The following is a 19,746-nucleotide window of genomic DNA, read 5'->3' as shown; positions in this document are numbered from 1 at the left end:
GCGATTCATATCTGTAGGTCACTCACAGAAATAGCAGCGATGAGAGAAAAATGGTGTGCGCTGAGCTCTGAAATTTTTCATAAAAGTCTGAAAATGAATGATTGAGTGCCTGAGGTTACCCTGTCATTTGATTTCACTCTGAAGCACCTTGACAGAAAGTCATCAGCCCTAAAGAAATTTTGAAAACATTTTGCGGGAGCAGGCATGCGTATCGATGTCATGGCCGACTTTCATACCAATAGAGCAATTTTTGTAGGCATGAGAGCGATTTCAAAATTATTTTGGGGTCAAAAGTCCACTCCGTTTCTCACTCTAAAAAAGCGGCAGTTGGTGTCAGTTACACTCTGCATTTCGGCAGTTGGAAATTTCGCTCGTTTTTTGCTTTTTATGTCGCCGTCGTAACTCCGATTCCCAATAAAAATAATAGCTCCCTTAACCCTAAAGCCGCACGTTTTGATACCACGTTTGTGGGTGGGCACTCAGCGGTACGAGCCGCATTAACGGTGATGGAAGATTAATAAATAAAGAGACATTCTATTGGGTGTAGAACAATAGGTGCCTGCCATGCATTACATGGCAGGCACCTTCCCTATGTAATGCTAATGGCATGCCCCAATAACTCACCTTTAAAGAAGCTCCGTTTCTTCTAATGTGCAAGTCCACAAACATTCTGGAAGCTTCCTGTACTTTACTGCTCATGCGCACTGCTGAGCTGAAGCATTTGCTCCAGTAACAAAAAATATTCAAATCCAGTTTACTCAAAATAACTTAGTTTTGTACCTTTCTCAGGCCAAACATGTACATTACTCACATTATTTGAGTTGAATTAACAATTTAGTGAGATTTAAGTAAAGCATACAAACCTAATTTAAGTAAGAATAGGTATTGCATTTTAGAGTGTACAAATTTGAGCAACTTAACAAGTTGATGTTAAATATGTCTATAGAAAAATAATTTAAGGATTAAAGCTAGAACAGCTTAATACAATTCTATATTTCTGCTGGTCCTGTCTGTTGACAGGTCAGGGTTTTTTTTCTATGCTGGATAGTTCTTGAGGTGGATTCCTCCTGTGACTTTGATGGCGAGCCTTCCCACTTGGACTTAGAAAGAACTGGATTCCTTCTTTTCCATTTGGAGTCCTGCTGCACACCGCGGTGTGGTAGGCCTGTATCACTCGCATCTTCACACACAGTTGGTTATGCGTGAGACCACTGACTGACATTTTTTGCTTATTGTTTCATCCTGGACTTTTGGACATTACCTTTTGGACCAGTTTTTATTTGGGACTTTATAACAAACTGCTGTGTAGGAAATTCTCCTCATTTAAACAGTGTTGAGTTGAACCTGAATTGGAACTGGAATTGATTAATCTGTTGTCTATTACCATTTGGAATTCAGATTACCAGGGTGCACGCAAAAGATTTAAAACTGAGAACTAGCACTTGGCCAAGTATTATTATTATTTCTTGTATTTTATTGTGTGTAATTTTATTTTCATAATTGTGTGTCTTGTACAACTGTTTGTCAATTTTATGGTTTATGTCACTAAAGCCAGTTGTTCTTTAAATTCATCCAACTGTCTTTGTGTGTCATTTAAACACTCCACTGTGCTCCTATAGCCAAACCTATAGGCCCATTCATCTAAAATATATATATAATACCCTTCTTTACTGTGTTACAAAAGCAATTCAGATTGTAACTATTTTAACTGCCCAACATGGCAACACAGGCTTCAACTGCAGTGTCTGGACGAGGGGCTCATTTGAGTTGAATTTAAAGTTGATCTGCCTCCCCTTAGAGGTTTTCCAGGAAGAGTGAACACAACGGATGGATGGATCTGGAGATCTTGAAATGACAGTCTGAAATATTTAATGTTTTTTTTTTCCTTGTTAGCAAAGATTCTTATCGTGAACACAATCAGACAAGCTAGATTTCCCCTTCGCCTGAAAGAACCGAAGCATGGCGGCAGAAACACTGCATGATCGCCGGAAAGTGATGCGTCTGGTTAGTCCGTCCCGCCTCCCCGGCTCTCCATTCATCAAGCCGTCCCTTCAGACATTCCCCTCTCTCTTCCCTTAGTCTGTCTCTGTATCCTCTGCATTGCCTCTCGCCGCCGTGATGAGTTTTATCTTCTGTCCCTCGTAGAAATAAAAAAAGGAAGGGAGTGACAAGCGGAGCATAAAGACAAGGCGCGGGGGGGAAGCCCTGTGGGGATCTCTGAGTTCCTTAGATCTGGTGGCGAAGATGAAGTGCCATCGCAGCTGAGGTGCCTCAGAGTGTGAAACTCGGATAATATTAATAATCACCTTTATCTGTTGGTTAAATTCTCTGCAATGATTAGAGGATTTAAAAATGTTAAAATCCACCGTTGGCATGAAGTCACAAAGTCAATTCATTTGTAGAATATGAGCCCATTGATTACATTTACTAAGGGCAATAAAAATGTTATCTTCTGACAAATGTACTAGCACCCTGGTAAAGATGTGGAAAAAGGCTTAAAAGGAGGCAGCATAATCTCTTTTAGAAGTTTATACTTATTTTTATCCGGGTTTACTATGTCTGGCTTCTTCTGGTGCAGAATTATGACACACGTCTCACGTGAATGACACAAAGGTGGGACAAAATGTGACGTGACTGTTCAGACTGCAGACTCTTGTCTTCCAGACACACAGTCATTTTATAGCACTTATCGTATTTATCATGCAGTACGAGGGAATTTATCATATTATTTATCATTTATTGTGATAAATTTCCTGTTGTAAGATTTTTGATTTATTGTCACAATAAATTCTAGTTAATATTCAAAAAAAGAGAAATAGTTTACGTCTTACTCCACGTTTTTCCCACTAGAGCATCAATAAATATCAGTAAAATGTGATTAAATGAAGTCTCTAAATGCAGTCTAGTGATATAAATCATGCTTAAAGTATGTGGTGTCCTGAAGAAGCTTTTTTTTTATATATAGAAATGTTTTTCAAGACCACTTAATTTGTGACGCTGTTTATTCTGTTTCATAAAAAAGAATTAAGACATAGTTTTTTATCATCACTTTTATCACAATAGTACTACAAAATATGGTGATGCATTTGTAAGTCCATTTCGTTGGCCCCTACAACCAAGCATCAGTTGTTATAAAAATGCTCTATATAACTTAAAATAAATTTGACTATGTAATTTAGTTCCTTGAAATTGGGCTGCTGTCTCTTTAAGAAGCTTCTGCACTTTCTGAAACTCCACCTTCAGAAAGTCAAAACAACGGGGCTCCTTCATTAACCTAACCAAGTTTTTACCAGCATTGCTCTGAGGCATAGTAATTCTGTTGGTATTTCATTGGTTTCTGAAAATATTTCTGATATGGCACATACAGCTATCTTTAATAAACTCTTATTACTCTTAAGAATGATCTTTCCATCCCTGGCCCTTTGTTGCAACTGAGAAATAACATTAGTTGCCTTGGTTTTTATGACCCATTAATTTGACTCTTAACGTTTATCTCTGCTGTTGCAGATAATTGGACATGAAGAAAACTTAAAAGAAAAAGTCGATTGCCTGCTTAAGAAACTTTGTTGAAGTTAAAAAAATCGATTGAATAATGCAAAAGTGAAAAATAAAACTCAGAAGCTGAATTATGGTAGGAATCTCTTGGTTAATATGTGTAACATTTAATAATTTTAGGGGTGAGGGGATGGGAGAGGAATACAAAAAAACTTGAATCCATAAGAAATGTAATTCCTTAAGTCCTTTCAAGAACATTTGGGTCTGATTGTAAAACCTGCTATGGTCTCTAATCCTGACCTGTGGTCCACAAAACAGCCCATCACTGCCTTCAGTTTTTCATTTGCAGGTTCACTTCCTGTTTGGTTCTGGAACGTTAATTTCCTTGTTTGTTGCTGCCATTCTGTTTGTCCTGTTTCCTCTGTTGCGATTGCCTCGGTTGTTCCCATCTCCTTCTGCTCTGTCAACCGCAGTGTCTATAAAGTTTAGTCTTATACCTTTGTCAGTTCCTTTGCCTCTCAAGCTCCAATTCTCTAGCCTGTTTTCCAAACCTTATCTTGTGATTGTTTCCCTCTGGTGTTTTGACACTGCTTTCAACAATTTCAACTTTATTTTGGTGACAGTGAATTCTGTATTTGAGCGTTGTGATATATTTTACTGAAGTCGGGAAATACCTTTTCAATAAACCTCTCAGAGGTTTATTGAAACTTTTGTTTATTTAACCTTTTGTTTATTTAACCTTTATTTGAAGGTTTGAATTTGACTCTGTAAAATTTCATACACCAAACATCTGTGAAAATCCAATAGTTTTCACTGGTTTTGCTGCAGTAATATGAAATATCAAAACCAACTTTTCCCAACAAGATGACTTTCTTCTGTGAAAGTTTTGATACTGTAGGCTTTATCATTTATTTCAGAAGTTGGATGAGCCTAAATTAAATGTTGTTAAATTAAGTTGTTTCCTTAACAATGACACTCCAATATTACTGAGTAATTCTCTGTCTTGGTAGAAATTACATGACAAATAATTTCCTTGTAAGTAATCTATAGACATTTACAGTCAAGATATGGAAGCTTTTCATGGTGTGCCATTGAATCTTTATTAGAAAGGGATACATTCAAAATGTAGCAGTGTACAGTTCAATAAATAAGATCACCTGTTCTATGAAACAAGTATTTCTTACTTATGGATGAAGGCACCAGATGTCCATGTTGGTTGTAGTGTTTCCTCTCAGGGTAAAATGAGTTGTTCAGACAAGAAGAACCACGTACTGGAAATTGACAAGAGACAAGAAAACGTAAGATAAAAGGGCAGAAAATGGTTTCCTGTTCAGCTAAATCATTTCAGATGCTATAAAATGGAAATCAAAATCAGAAAGATATGAAAGCAAACTGAAAATTACCATTCTAATGGGTCAAATTACGACTCAAATGGCAAAGATTGAGCTAATGATTAGATCCAGGGTGGTCAAAGGTTAACAGTTACCTGTGTGTTCTGTTATAATCAGACAGCTATGTAAAGCTGGGAAGTACATTGTGGTATTAAGGCCAATGTTAAGATTGTTGCACGGCCAGCAGTGGCTACTTCCTCACCACATTACAGCATATCTGATCTGAAGCATAAAATCTATCCACACAATATTATTGTAAAGCTAATATTGTGCAGATCGGTTTTATGTTTAATACATGCTTGATGGGTTAGTGTTAGGAGTTAGCCTCTCCAATGTTAACACAGATGAATTGTGTTTTTCTCATTTGCAACTAGGTCAGTTACCAATGGGCAACCATCATAAGCAGGGTAGATGTTAGCCTTTAGCATGCTAACAGAAGTGAGTATTGTCCTCATTTATTACCCCTATGTTCCCATTGCTCGCCTGTCATTATTCAGATCAGTAGATGTGGAATATATGCAGCTTCCTGTGACAAGGCTGTAGTCTCCACTGGGTGCATAGTAGTTTTAATTTGTCAAAGAAAGCATGCCCTTTTTCAAAACCAAGAATTACGAAGGAATTGGGGTGCAGCGTCTGTTCACTGGCTGAAATTTGTTGAATGCATAGAATACCGATATGATGCCTTTTTTTCTTTGTCCTACAGCTAAATATCACGTTTCTGGGAAAACAAAAACTTTTTTCTGTGTGTACAGTACATTTGTCAAGGATTTATTTATTTTTTTCTTAACGTTTGTGTTCCCACTTTCTTCTGTTTTTCTCATTTGATTTAGAATCCAATCCACAGTATTCCCAATGTTTTTGGTATTTTAAGGATTTTGAGCTTTACTCGTTTTTTAAAACACACTGCTGCTATATGAACAGAAATGTCTGGTAGTTCCTACAGAGATCAAAGACCATCAATACTTGCTGAATCTTTTTAATAATTCTTATTACAAAACCCAAATCAGAACAGCATTACGCAATATTAAAAAGACAAACTAGTTAAACCCTCATTAAAGATGCCTTTTTAAAAATTTGGACAACACTAAGAAGAGAAACTGTCAGAAATTACATTATGCTGCATTATATTCTTTGTATGTCAACAAAAAATGACAAAGCATTGTGAGCCGATATGACTTCAAGGCTTCTTGTTATTAGGCCTGTCACGATAACACATTTTGCTGGGCGATTGTCTAAACAATTATTGCGATAAATGATAATATTGTTTCAAGACCTTTTGACACTGATTTAATGGAAAAGAGAAATATGCACAAGGAACGAGCGAAAGGGCAGCTGCGACTGAGCAGTGTAGTGCCCAGCTTTAGAGTGTGTTAGTAGCTATGCACAGGTGAAAGAGAGAAATATTCACAAGTACCATCAGTGAAGGAGTTTTTTGCTGAGCCGTCATTAGTGAGGCAGCTTTGTTCCAGTGAGAACAGTTGCAGAACATCAGAATGACCTGAGGTAACCCCGAACTGCATGGATAGATGCACTTTATTTTCAAAAGAACACATCACACTGGAATTCATAAACTAAATAAACAAGACAACCAAAAACAAAAATAAAATGGATTCTCAGTCTCCATTAACAAAAAACGTACTTGAATAAAACTAAACAACATAAAGCCAAAGTGGAAATAAATATTGCATTCAACCAAAAGAGTGCAGATTATGAAGTCTGTATATTATATTGCCCTTCAGTAATCACTAGATTTAAATAGAGAAGATGGGCACATCCGACTACCTAATGCAGTAGTTCACACTACACGATGTTTTGCCCCTATTTTCCCCTTACGACAATCTTAGATCGTTGGCCGATCTAAGATTATCACTGCTGATGTTGTAACCGATCATCCTGTAGTGTGATTTAGATCGTCGTGGCGCTCAGATCTAAATCAGGGGTTTTCCCTGACTGAGAGCGTTAAACGCTGAATGTGACAGGTGGCCAATCAGAAAGCACGGATTCTCCTCCTTGCTTTCTGAGGAGAAATTACGGAGGGGAATCCCAAACAGCTGACACAGTGCAACCCGAAGTCCAACCCAGTAAGTTTTCAGCTGTTCTTTGTTAACGTGACATAAATAGGTTATAATGATTTTCATTCAGTCAGGACTTTACGCTGACTCTAGCCACATGCATTACAGGTAGATTCTAGTAAAGCATTGATTAATGCCTGGTTTTAAAATTAGTTAACTGGACTTGTAGCCATTATTTTGGGCTACAAGTACAAAGTAATGGTTGTGTGGCTGGACACCACACGGCACGACGAACCCGATCGAACCGTTATCCTAGGATTTCTGTCGGCTAATGTGTCTCAGGTTTAGAAAATGGGCCGACAACTGGTGTAGTGTGTGCTGGACATTACACTAAGGAAATGAGGAAGGGAGGGTCAGTGGAGAGCACTGGAGTTGAGTCTTTTTTCATTCAGTGTCATCAACAGAAAGAAAAAAGGCAGGAAGAGACAATAAAGCCGATAATTAAAATGAGGTCGATGGGTTTAATTTATCGTGCGATTAATTGATTTATCGTTTATCGCGACAGGCCTACTTGTTATTGCACGGATCCAAATATCCTTCAACGCGGAAACTCAGGCTACCACACAAATGCATTTAGACGCACTGTGAACACGCAGCCTCATGCGGTCACAGTGAGTTCTTTACAAGAGGGAGTGGGAAAGCTCTATTACTCTTCTTCCTCTCACAATTTCTCAAGGGGTCTTAAAAAGTAATGTGTTTTCAAATGCGGGGCTCTGGCTTGTCGCTCGGGTCTGGCTGCATTGTTGTGATATATGGGGCTGAGGAACGAGCGAAAGGGCAGCTGCGACTGAGCAGTGTAGTGCCCAGCTTTAGAGTGTGTTAGTAGCTATGCACAGGTGAAAGAGAGAAATATTCACAAGTACCATCAGTGAAGGAGTTTTTTGCTGAGCCGTCATTAGTGAAGCAGCTTTGTTCCAGTGAGAACAGCTGCAGAACATCAGAATGACCTGAGGTAACCTCGGACTGACAGCTCCACTCAGCTCATTTAACTGTAACACGCTCTGATCTCCTCCATTTCTTCATTTGCCTCGTCTGTTTAGAAGCAAGGCGGTGCTTCGGATTTACCTTCAGTTTAAATCAGAATCTGAGAGTTCAGATTTACCTTGTTTCCTATGATATGGTGCAGAGGTGGCCACCGCGAAGTAAAAATGTAGCTGCGCTAACTCTCAAGCACCAATAATTAGCATTAGTTCAACTAATGCTAAAGAGCTATACAAACATGGTCTTTAACCAGAGGTTAAGCGCTAATTTCAACCGTGTTGATACCCACCATGTGTGGACAACATGAGGAGGCTCCCATGTTGTTCATATGTGAATTTGTTTTTGTTCAATTTGCAAGCCCCGTTGGTTCATGTAAGTGTTGAATTCTTCTGTACACCTTATTGGTTTGTCACAAGCTTGCCATTTGTTCAGTAAAACAAAGTGAAGGGAGGAAACCAAACTTTATTCAACTAAAAGTTTACAGGTTCTAGTAAATTAACGCTTTCAAATTCATCTAGAACATTTTTTTTAGGGGAAGTGTTCTAAGCATTTTCAATGTTATGAAAAATACTAGAGTGCTAAATGAAAAATTAGCTACACTATAATTTCCTTAGCAGATTAGCTGAAGTGTGCATCCGTGTCAGTTTTTCCTCTGTTCAAGTTTACAACTGTACCAGTTAAACATGTAGAAGGTTGAGGATATCTAAAAATAAGAAAGAAAAAGTCAAATCAAGTATCAAGTATTCTTTTAAACTTGCAGTTTTTTCTCTTTTTTGCTGTTTTGGAGTTAATATTTCTCTTAAAATAGCAATGAAATGTGTTCTAACTACATGTGAATTTATCAGATATGTTCATACTGATGACACAAGTATTTCTAACTTTTGTCATGTACAGTGTTTATCTCACTGTCTGAACTTAAATCAGACCAAACTTTTCTTGTTTTAGCTTAGAATTAACAAAATTGTCTATTTGCTAAATACCAAAAAACATGGAACATTTTTGAGAGTTTTTTTTTTTTTTTGTAGCTTTCCTCAAATTGAAAAATATACATGAAGTGTCAGGGATGGTCAGCGTCAGGAATAACTGTCTTAAAATGAATGACTTGGGTCAAGCCTTTTGGGTTTCCTATCAGACTTCTGGTAGGTTAGAGAAACCAGCTGTAAGTCTGATTAAACAAATAAAAATCATTTTGTTCATCTTGCATTTCAAGAAAGTTTGAGAAAGCAATGTGTCTGCTAGATAATGCATATTTAAAATGAATAATTGAACATGGTGTAAAAACAAATGAATGTGATGAACCAGATGTCAGGTGAAGTTAGCAGCTCACAGACATTTAATAACATAGACATCACACTATGCTGTCTTTTAAATGTGACTTTTTTGTGCCAAATTTATTCAGAAATGGAAAGCTCTTGGTAACATGTACATATGTGACATTAACATTATGTCCTGAAAAAGCTCCTTTCCGTTCTATTTTCATTCTACTAAGATTTGCTTGAACAGAAAGTTTTCTTATGTTGGAAATTTAGCTCTAATTAGTACTCGCTCTGTGCGACCTACATGTGAGAAACCTTTCCTTCCTTTTATTCTCAGAGGCATCAGCTTCGTGTCCAACACCAGAATAAACACCATGCTTAGAAGTTTAGTTTCAAATCAAAGCAATAAAGTCGAAGAAACTGTCATATGCAAAATAAGCAGTTTGGCTTAGAATCAATCTTTAACAAAAAAATCCTAAATATATTTTATTTTGCTTAAATGTTTTGTAGTAAATGTTATGATACATGGGAGCTAGCCTGATGTGTGAGCTGTTGGGTGGTGCTGTTTTGGTTTCATCAGAAGTGCTCGTCATTCAGCTCTTGTTGGCCCATTTCATTTGTTCATTTAATGCAAACCACCATTCCTCCCCGCTCAACATCATCTCACTAGCCTTATTGCTGAAATAATGAAATTAAAGTTTTATGGGCCATTACGGCGCAGCGACAAGATGAATGAGGATGAGGAGGGAGGAAGTAAAGGGGAACAGCATCGTTGACCAGATAAGAGGAGCTGAAGTACAGGAAAACACCACATTCAGAATCAGTGATTTGTGAAATCATTTTACATTTTATACCATTACAACCACAAACTTAAATGTCTTTTAATTAGATTAACTGAGCCAACCACAGCGTGTTGCGTGATTGTGAAGTAGACAATAAATGATGCATATAAAATATTTTACAAACCCTGAGGGCAGCTAGCCTTAGCATGCTAGTTGCTAGCCTCTCCAATGCTAACAGAAGTTAGTATTCTGCTCATTTGCTGCTCAGTTACCAGCAGACAACTAACTTAGCAGGCTATTGTTCTTAACTTGCTTAGGTAGTTAACACCACCTGTTGATGCATATTTAATATCAAGCATTGTATTGGAAGCACTTTGCCACCATATAGTTGAATTATTCTCAATAACTCTTAATTTTTCTTTTTCACATCCATGCTATTTTCCAGTGTACAGACTGCTCCATTTAAACAAAAAACACCAGTAACTGTAATTATAATGAAAGCAGTAAAGGAGTAAATGTATTTATTACTGTTTTAGCTGTGATATTGCAGGTCCACGTCTCCCTGTTATCTTTAAGTACCAGCAGGGGAAACCTGTAGTTAGAGGTCGTAATGTGCAAAATCTGAAAGGTCAGAGTGAGTCTCTGGATGTTCATATTCATTGTTTCTTCAGCTAAACTTTGTGTCAAAGCGTATGTGTTTTAGTCCCATGTCTTATTTATGAGTTCTAGTTTTGGCTCAGTAAGATTTCTCGTAGCATAAATATTGCAAGATGTGTTTGTGAGGAAGATGAAAAGGTTACCTGCTACTCTTTAGTCATGTGGTAAATAATGTGGTAAATATCTCATTTAAAATCATTTTAATTTTGGAGACTAATCCAAAATAGTGACAAAGTTGAAATATTTTTTTATTACAATTGAGAAAACAAAATATATTAGCTTGTATTTGATGCACTTCCTTTTCATTTGTGCAAATGAAAAAAAAAATTAACTTGGAAAAGTTCTGGGCTTTTTCAAGCTCCAGTTTGTATTTTATTGTTTTGAAACTAAATTGATTCCATATCACTGACATTTATATCAACAGTACATTTGAAACAGAAAGAAAATACACACTTTGTCTTCTGTGGTTCATTTAGTCTCTGGTCTAGACATCCACCATCATACCTACAGGATATGATTCCATTGAGAAAAGCTCAATTTAAAGATGGAATTGCCATATTCATAACAATGTCTTCTGTTCTCTGCTAACTCTCTCAGTATCTGCTTAGCAGAAAGAGGAGAGGTGAGTCTGGTTTTGTTTACTTGAACGTGGATGAACAGTGGAGGAAATGTCCACTGTCCCCTTCCTATCAAGGGGAACCTTGATATAACCTGTATGTATTGTGGCTAGTGGCAAAAGGCTAACTCTGCTCTGTAATTCATACAATGAAAAAGCAAAGGCCTAAATATGAAACCTGTGTTGCCACAGTCACCTTGAATAAATAATCCAATAACAGATTACTGATTATTTAAAAAGTCACTGATTACTTGATCTCAAAAGTAACTAAGTTACATTGAGTCACTTTATTAGTTACATCCATCAGCTGTGATTTTCATGCTTGTCTCAAACTATGGGTGAAAATAAAAACTGAAATCCAATTTTTGGTTTTCACAAACAGAATAAAGATTTCATAATTCTTGAACTGTAAATTATATAGTTCCAGTTTAACTAGTCAAAGTATTTTAGATTTTGAACTAACTGTGACTGTGAAGCAGGGTTGTAGTTTTGGGGTTTTCATTGTAGTTTTTTCTTGTTTTGACTTTTTGCTGTCTAATTTAGTTATTTACAACTAGTCGTTGGAGTGTGTTTGCTAGTTTTTAAAATTATTATTAGTTAAATATTGTATAGTTTTTTATTAGTAATATTACATTAACCAAAGTTTTTTTCATACTTTGCTTAATTTTTAGGTGCATTTATTCAACAATGTCAAAGTAAAGTATTCTGATTATGTATACATTGATTGGGTAATGAATACTTACCAGAAGATACCATAATCATAAAAATGTATTAATTTATTGCTAAACAACCAACGGATTGTTTTGTCTCAACTTTTGCTGTTGCCATTTTGTGGACCAGTACTAATGTTTCTAGTTTTCTGTAAGTGCAAAACTAACATAAGTGCTCCAACACAAGCAGTTCACGTGGCTTGTGTCAATGCTACTACTTCCTGTATTACTTCAAAATAAGACTATCAGAAAATATACATTGTAAGAAGCATAAAAGCAACTTACTTTCATTTCTAGGTTCATAATGCATCTTTGACTGATTTATTAACTGCATTGACGAGCAACAGCGCATCATTTTACCGTTATGAGATGTTGTGGCGATAGATCTCATTACACCTCCAGAGCTGATTCACATGAAGTTTTTCCATCCTTCATTGATTTTCTTCCATCAATCTTCTGCTTTATGAGAGGCATTAGGGACACAGCTTGAAGCCTTCATATCTCACCAAGATCGGATAAACAACACAGGTTGAGAAGACGACTACTGGATTCCCAGCTGACTGGCAGAAACATCAGAACTAATGAATCGGCTGGCTGGCTTTACTGCCCGACTCGTAGGGAGACAATGTCTCATTCACCGTCCGGTTTCTTGATTGAACGGCTCAATACCTGACAACCTAAAAGTCAGGACCTTGTATTAGTGAAAGTGGCTCATTCTCACTTTGCAGTGAGAACATTAAAGTAGATAATAATAGTAACTTTTAAAGCATTAATGACCTGCTGGGGCAAAGACAAAACGCTTGAACACCAAGGCGTTAACCTCCAGTAAACAAGATGTTAACATATTACATTTGCTATTCTGAACCTGGCTCTGATAAGAATCCTGAAGAAAAACATTGTCTTTTGAGCAACCATCTTAAGTTTTACATCAACTTTACAATACTTCAATCCTTGACACAAGTATGTCGGAAGTAATCTAAAATGGTAATCTATGAAATAAATTCCAGTCCTTCCAAAGACCTTCTCTTTGCTCAGTGATCCAGACACCTAACCCTGTAGGAAAAGTTAGAGTTGTTTGCGCTGTCCACTCCAATTCTTTTGCCACGCTTTGTACTTCCAGGGTGCTGTAAAAGCAAGGAACATTTTTCTGCAACACGTTCTCTCTAAAAGTCTCCAGGAACATTCATTCATCGATCAGAGAGCCCAGAGCATCTCTGAATAAAAAGAGGTGCTTACTCAGAAAAAACATCAGAGACGGTGAGTTTGTCCCTGGTGTAAGCTGTTTTGTCACAGTTTTGTGCGCTTTGGTTTGTGCTCTGGCTGTTTGATATGCCACTTTGGGGGAGTGAAGCACGTAGTAGAGACTTTTTGACCTTAACTGAACTTAAATTTAGAATTTTAGATGAACAATTGGTAAGTTGGACATAGTGGTTGGAAGTGTTAAGGTTTACAAGTGAAGAGGACGTGTGGAAGAAAAATGAAAGAGACAAAACTCGAGTCTTGAGTCAAGACCATTCTGTTTATACTGTACAGCTACAAGATTAGGTTTAGAAATGACAAGTTTACACTCATTTATTTACACTTTTAAAACTGATCTATTTTTAAAGGTGTAGAATCTTTTCTAGTTTCTTAACTTTTCAATCACTAATTTTATATTTAATGTCTGTCTTTTTTATGTAAATAACACATTGAGCTGAACCAATAAGCACTGATTTCATAAACACTATCAGAGCTTCTCAGCTGATATTTATAAAATCTTATTGAAAATGTTTGCATAAGTCTCCTATCAAACATGATTTTCAAAGTAATACAGACCAGAGGTTGGACATTTTGAGCAGTATTGTGAAGAGCATGATTAAACAGACATTTAACAGAATTTCGATATTGGACTAATAATATAAAGATATATATTTTTTATTTTTAAGAAATAAAAAGACTTGTTTGGTTTGCGTAGTTAACTCACCTCTAACAAAATTCGGAAAACAACAAATGGAGAAAACAGTGGTGAGCACACTATGTAAAACACTTTGAATTGTCTTGTTGCTGAAAATGTGCTATATAATTTACCTTACCTTACAGCAGAGCTAATATTTCATTATGTTCTTTTGCTTACTTTGAAAGCGGTTAGCACACATAACTTCTAAATTAGTTTTCCAGATAAAGCTCTATTTTACTTGGCTGTTTTGTAAACTTTCACTTAAATAAAGTTTAACATCTGTGTTAAAGTTTTGGTGATTGTTAAGAATTCTTCTACTAGACGTTTATATTCATGCTCTTGTTTGAAAGTGTGAAGATTGTTTACGCAGAGTTAGCAATGCTCAGCAACTATAACACTGAAAACATGATTAAAAGGTTTGTTCCAAAGAATCCCTTCCTGATCCGTCGCCTTACAGGTGCAGTAACAAAGTTTTAAGTGATGCAGTGAGGTGGCATCAACGTGACGATGGCTGTGGAAACCTAAGCTGGTTCTCCAATGTTGTTTTTTTATTCTTTTTAATAGAACCAGTTAAGAAATTAATTTCCTGGAGTCTTGGGGAAAGCCCCACCATATGGATTATAAATTTGCATAGTAGGAAAAAATGTTTAAGGTAAGCTAATTAAAAAATAATCAAACCTAATGACCATTTTTATGCCACTGTCCCACTCCCTGCCTCGTTCTCTCAGTAGTCTTGCATATGAAAGTATTCCAGCTCTCTGGGAACCCGGCTACATGATAGATGGCAGCTTAGCATCCCCGCTGCTATGAAAGCTGCTTTGCATGCACCCGATCCTCCGTGGGTCTTTTGCCGGGGTCATAATAAAGCAATATTTCTGACAGATTTTCCAAGTGTTGGGCAATGAGGCATCTGAATTCCAACCCACCTCTGCTCTCTTCTAATTCCATGGTCGCTGGTCCCTGATTGGCAATTTTCATCAGATGAAGGAAAACCCCCCTAACCCCCACTGTCCCCCCTGCTCATCTGTTGCCTCTGCTCCAACCAAGACAATCACACACCCTATTAATAATTTATAATGAGAGGTGTTTCTTTCAATTCCATATTCCAGCCCAAATGGCATTTTAAGAGCCATCTTTGTTGAGGCTGAACATAAAAGTGAAGCTTGTCAATTATTTATTTCTAAAGGTTTTAGCTCTGCCTGACTTTTCCTTTTTTTTCTCTCTCCTCCTGTTTCTGCTCCACTGGATGCCGTCACTCTCTCCAAACGCTGTATTTCTCCTGGCTGCCCATCAGGTAAGTTTGTTTGAACATAGCATATTGACAGAGTCATGAAATGGACTCCCATTGCGTGTTGTTATTTTAGCGGCGTGTCCTTCCTGCAGCCTGTTGTTGTGTGGCAGAGAGATGGAGTGTTGGATCTGTTGTACATCCCACTAAGCAAACTGGTCTCTGATGTCCAGCAGAAAAATACTGCTTTCATAGAAGCTTTTCTTTTTTTTGCACCTCAGCCAGAACTGGTGCAGGAAAACCTGAGTGTCTCAGCTGTATAAAACACAATGTTACAGACTGAGTGCTGTCTTTGTTCTGGAAAGTTTATTTGACAAAATCATTATCACTGACACATTTGCAGACATAGTAAAACCAACTCACCAGATTTGCCTGGGTTGCTAGATAACGGGGCAGTGCCTACCTATTGTGACTTAATAATTGGGAGGTTTTTGAAAGGGCTTGTTTTCCAAACACCAAAGAACATTAACTTATTGCCAGGAAACAGAGGTTTTGGTTTTCTGAGGGTTTTTGTGCTTGGACTGTTTCTAGCAGCAGTACACACAAATGGAAATACAAAAATGTATAAAAAGTTAAATTTTGTTCCTTTAAAACAAAAATCAGTCTGCTCACATTTAGTCTTCACACTTGATGAAAAAGTAAATCTATGGATTGTCAGCAGCTGCGTTTCCGTTGCAAGTGTTTGTAAATTCTGATGTTCCGCTAATGTCAAGAATTTAGCAACTCATTATTTAATCCATTATTTAATGGAAACACAGCCAGTGCTTTGTTTCCATTAAATAATAAACACAATTAAAATCACACCTAAGTTAGAGTTTTGCAAAACACAATAATTTCAATACGGCCAAAAACCACCTTATCCCAGAGCAAATACTTTCTATCGAAAAAAGTGAGTTTTTTCCAAAATTGTTGATTTTCCATTCTTTATTGATCCCTTTGAGATTTTCCCTCGGGGAAAATGTAGTTTCTGTCTCCCACACAGCTCCCATACATCAAATACTTAGATTAATGTTTTTTAATGCATTAACAGACCAATCCTGTCGTCCCCTATTAAGCACATTTATTTTCACAATTCCAGTTGCAATTTTATGGTCAGTGGGAATGCAGCTAATTTGACTGTGAGAGGTTCACTGAGGAGGAACTGCATCAACTATTTTTATTTCTTTTACAGAGTTTTGCCTTTATGGAAAACACCTAAAGTAAACAGAGAAGGATTCATTTTCACTTTTTATTATAGTTTTAGCTGAAAAGGGATTTCATGACACCAGAGCAGTCTCAGGAGGAATTCACTTAATATTATTACAATTTTATATGCATAATTGGAATGTTTTATGACTCTGCCCGCCTGCACTATTACACAAAACCCCACAGAAGTTAATGTGTCAATTTGAAGCCATGCTGCTCAGAGATTTAAATTTTTACATGCATTCTAAATGAAAAATTAAAAAAAACAGTTACACTTTAATATTCCTGAAAACAAACTTTCTGCAAAATTGTAGAAACTGTTCTAAACTCCCCCAACTTCACCAGTTTGTAGAAGATGAATCAGTGGCGATGGATCATAGACTGCAGATTATTGTTCAGTTTTCTCCTCCGAAGGGTCTTTAAACATGAAAGTATGACATTCATTCAGATCAAATATCAGCTGAAAACTGAATGGAGAAGAGTTATAGGAGACATTTGTCCCAAATTAACTAATTTTCAAAACATTTAAAGATGGGATTTATTATTTAAAATAGGAAAGGTTAATCATTTCCAATATGAACTAGCCTTTCACTGAAATCGTTTTATTTTGCTGCTGCCATTTCTGTCTGATATTCGAAGCATCACCTCATCTAATCACCTTTGAGCATGCATTAAGAAAACCTCAATAATCTACGCAGAAAGAAACTGAGATTTAATTAACACATGGCTGGATGAGAGGAGTGAATTTAACTATTAGAATGTTTATTAATTGGTTATAATAGTCTGATGGTTTTGTTCAAATAGAATTTAATTACATACTTTTGGTAACAACATCATTTTATTCTCCTGCTTTTAAGTTTGTGATGTTATAAACAAGAGACATTTGTTTCTAGAAACAAAAACTTTTCCTATTTTATTCATTCAGAAATCTCAACATCAACCGATGTTAGTCCCTTAATATTATTTTTCTTGAAAATTAAATGCATATCTTGATTTCTGAGTAAATGTTATTATGTAACAATGTTTTGTATACTTTACAGCAATTGGTGCTTTTTTAAGTTAAATTAAATGTAATGAAAAACATTCTAGTTAAATGTTCACGTCTATATTACAGTGAAGCTCCACCTATTTGCTGATTTACTTAGTAGCTATGTTTCCATTCACTTGTCACACAAATTTTAAGGGAACTTTTAAAATGTCACAACAAAGACTCAAAAATGTGAATCAGGCCCGTTTCCATCTGCTGATCTGGAGCAAATCAAACATTTCATCAAATGTTGATATTACGCATAGCTGTCAAAAACAGGAAGTAGATGTTGCTAACTTGCATGGACCACACATCTGAAAAAACATGGAGAGTTTTTAGGAATGTGTTTTTAATTGTTCTGTCACGTTAAACAGTGTCGGCACTGTAACGCTGTCTGGAGACGTAGAGAAAGAAATTCAATTTGAATCATTCTAACAGCAGAAACAGCTGCTACGTCAGAACGTTCTCTGCAAATGTTGCAATCTCCCCTTTAAGCACACTGACTCTTATGTGATAAAGCCAAAAGAAAAACCGTCTCAAGCGAGCATAAACATTTTTTTTGTGAAACTCAGTACTTGAAAATGTCCATAACAAATGGATTACAATTTTTTTTCATGGAATGTAATTATTTGCGGAGAATTTGCCTAGTCTGATGTTTTTTGTAGAGGATATCGAAAATGAAGTATTTAGCCAAAATGCTACCTGACATGATATTGACTGCCATCTACAAAGCAGCTAATCCCACAGCGCCATTCGTTTTACTTGGCCCCGATTGGCTTTACAGTCAGAAGCAGGGATAAGACTGTGGTAATGCCACAACTGTTTCCACTGTGTGTTAATACATATTAAAGCATATTTGATGTTTGATCTATTCAAATACAGTTTTCTGTAACTCCTAACATTTATTCCAACATGGCCGTCACTCATCAGAGGTCAACACTGTGACTCTTGTTTTTTTCTTCCGTGATAAATGACTTCTCACATTGTATGCAGCTAATCTCCCAGTGGGTTAAGCTGGTTAATCCTTGTAGCTCATGTGATGTGTATGAAAGCCAAACTTAGTGGTGATTTAGTTCATATAGGACTCATTAGCTTTTTGGGATTATTGCTTCAAGCAGTGGTGAACTGAAACCAAACATCGGCCATGTGTGGCAAATAAGGCGAGCCTCACAAACCAGAATAATAACTTCAGGGTAGAATTACTATCCTTAAACAACAGCCTAGAAGGAGACGGAGAGCTAATCAAACCGTTACCACTGTGTTTGCCCTAGTAAAAAAAAAAGTATACTTTAGTATGTTAAATTTTAACATACTTCGATTAATGTACTTAGACTGTACTATTTTGGAACAACTTTTTTGTGCTTAGTATATTTTAATAGTATTTAAATAGTATTAATTTACAATTTTTAGTATACTTGGTATACTTCAATGTACTTTTTTGGAACAACTTCAAGTAGTACCTAATATACTTTTTTAATGTAGTATTCAAGAGCTTGATTAGTATATTTTGAGTGAACTAATTCTGTCATATAATTATATTAAAAATATACTTTTAATATACTTTAAATATATTGTAAATATACTACTAATATATTAGTAATGTATTTAAATTACACTTAATTTTTATTTTTGATTTAATGCTATTGCTAATAAAGTACACTTAATTATAAAAGTCTTTATTCCTACTTTACTATTTTGTACATTACATGCATAACTACACTACAGTACTTACATTGTTTTAGGCTACAATTACATGGAAAGATTTATTACACAAGATGTTCAAGGTAATAAAAATATTTTGTTTTATTAATACAGATTTTACCGTATAAATACACTAAAAACATGGATGTTTTTAGTGTGTTGATGTAGAACCAGTGAGAAACCAGTGAGAGTAAAATTATCCAATTTTACTCACAACTTTATGAACTTTACATAAATTATCAGTTGACAAGTCAGAAGTGAACACAATGAACATGAAAATTTAAGTGCGACTAAAAAACAAATTTATTACATTAATGAACAAAAATAAAAAACTTTTAAAATTCAAAAACAGAATTAAAATAAAAGAACATTTTAATGTGAAAATCTCATTTCTATTTTTTTTTTCAATGAAGTGTTCATTGTTACATTTGCGATGGATAGCTACACGCACCTCCGAAACTGTAGAATTTGGATATTCCAGTAGAGCAGCATCTGCAGAACAGAACAAAAACATTTTCATCAATGCTGACTATGTTAGATTATCTGGCAATGAACCAAAAAAAGAACATGTTACATTTTATATTTCAACAATATATATATAAATTATTTGAGTGACATTATATTAGAGTAAATTTTTTAAGCTTAATTG

The 19,746-nt window shown here is 36.0% G+C and overlaps 1 protein-coding gene and 1 long non-coding RNA gene across 2 annotated transcripts in view; both read left to right on the top strand.

Moving 5' to 3' along the window:
• The window catches only part of LOC103156395 (pro-neuregulin-3, membrane-bound isoform-like), a gene marked incomplete at its 5' end in the record, with an annotated part of 327,874 nt that overhangs the window by 216,900 nt on the left and 91,228 nt on the right, over window positions 1–19,746 (top strand). The gene's annotated exons all lie outside the window — the stretch shown is intronic.
• Window positions 1–19,746, top strand: part of LOC107833903 (uncharacterized) — a 131,998-nt gene that overhangs the window by 45,712 nt on the left and 66,540 nt on the right. Inside the window, exon 2 of the long non-coding RNA XR_001659681.1 lies at window positions 10,563–10,571. This is a non-coding gene — a long non-coding RNA (uncharacterized LOC107833903). The remainder of the gene's footprint in view (window positions 1–10,562; window positions 10,572–19,746) is intronic.

Source organism: Poecilia formosa, unplaced genomic scaffold (genome assembly GCF_000485575.1).
Source record: "Poecilia formosa unplaced genomic scaffold, Poecilia_formosa-5.1.2 Scaffold478, whole genome shotgun sequence".
Classification (NCBI taxonomy): Eukaryota; Metazoa; Chordata; class Actinopteri; order Cyprinodontiformes; family Poeciliidae; genus Poecilia; species Poecilia formosa.
This window is presented reverse-complemented; position numbering and strand designations above follow the sequence as displayed.